Genomic DNA, 950 nt, shown 5'->3' with positions numbered 1-950 from the left:
TTTTTTTTTTTTTTTTTTTAAAGACACCGCCAAACTACTTTCCAAAGAAATGGCGCTGTTTTGTTTTCTCACCAACCATGGAAGGTGTCGGTCGGGGGAGCCAGTTTCTCTGCAGACTTTGCTAGCACTTGGTGTTGTCACCGCTGTTGTTGTTGCTGTTGTTTTGGTACTCTGATGGAGAATGTAGAGATACGATACTTCCCATTTTTACCTTGGGTTCCCACTCATGGATACACTGAAATCTCTTCTCACACTTATTTGCCAGCCGTGTGTAATCTTTGGTGGGATGTCTTTATCGATGTCATTGATTTCATACTGTATGATTTGGAGAGGTTTTTTTCTTATTTTTATTTATTTATTTATTTATCTGTTTATTTATTTATTTTGGTTTTTTGAGACAAGGTTTCTCTGTGTAACAACTCTGACTGTCCCGGAACTCTCTTTGTAGACCAGGATGGCCTTGAACTCACAGAGGTCCGCCTGTCTCTGCCTCTCAAATGCAGTGATTAAAGGAGTGTGCTTTTATTGTTTTTTTTTTTTTTTGAGAATTTTGTACAATGTATTTTAATTTATTTATATTTAATGTATTTATATTCAGCTCCTTCCCCAGCCCCTCTCTTCCCAGATCCCCTCCCCCTACACTGCCTCCCCCCAATTTTGTATCATTTTGTAAAATAAACCTAATAAGACCGATCTGTGTTGCATGTTTAATCTTAAACATACAGCCTTCCACTAGGGCATGGTTAACCCACCAGGGGACACACTTTTAAGGAAAACACTCTCTCTCTCTCTCTCTCTCTCTGCTCGCAGCTACCAATTGTCAGTAGCTACTTAGCTATGGGTGAGATTTCATGCTCACCTCCACTCCCCATAAGGCAGTGTTTCTCTGGCTTATTCTTGCAAGGTCTTATGCATGCTGTAGCAATTGCTGTGAATGCAAATGCACAAGT

General features: G+C 39.9%; 1 long non-coding RNA gene across 1 annotated transcript in view; it reads left to right on the top strand.

Annotated features, from left to right (window-relative positions):
• The window catches only part of LOC126512316 (uncharacterized), a 9,696-nt gene extending 9,065 nt beyond the window's left edge, over nucleotides 1-631 (top strand). Inside the window, exon 4 of the long non-coding RNA XR_007595003.1 lies at nucleotides 24-631. This is a non-coding gene — a long non-coding RNA (uncharacterized lncRNA). The remainder of the gene's footprint in view (nucleotides 1-23) is intronic.
• The last annotated feature ends 319 nt before the right edge of the window (nucleotides 632-950 follow it).

This window comes from Alexandromys fortis, unplaced genomic scaffold (assembly GCF_014885135.2).
Source record: "Alexandromys fortis isolate MF-2015 unplaced genomic scaffold, M_Fortis_MF-2015_v1.1 scaffold_100_3062768_6864082, whole genome shotgun sequence".
Taxonomy (NCBI): Eukaryota; Metazoa; Chordata; class Mammalia; order Rodentia; family Cricetidae; genus Alexandromys; species Alexandromys fortis.
This window is presented reverse-complemented; position numbering and strand designations above follow the sequence as displayed.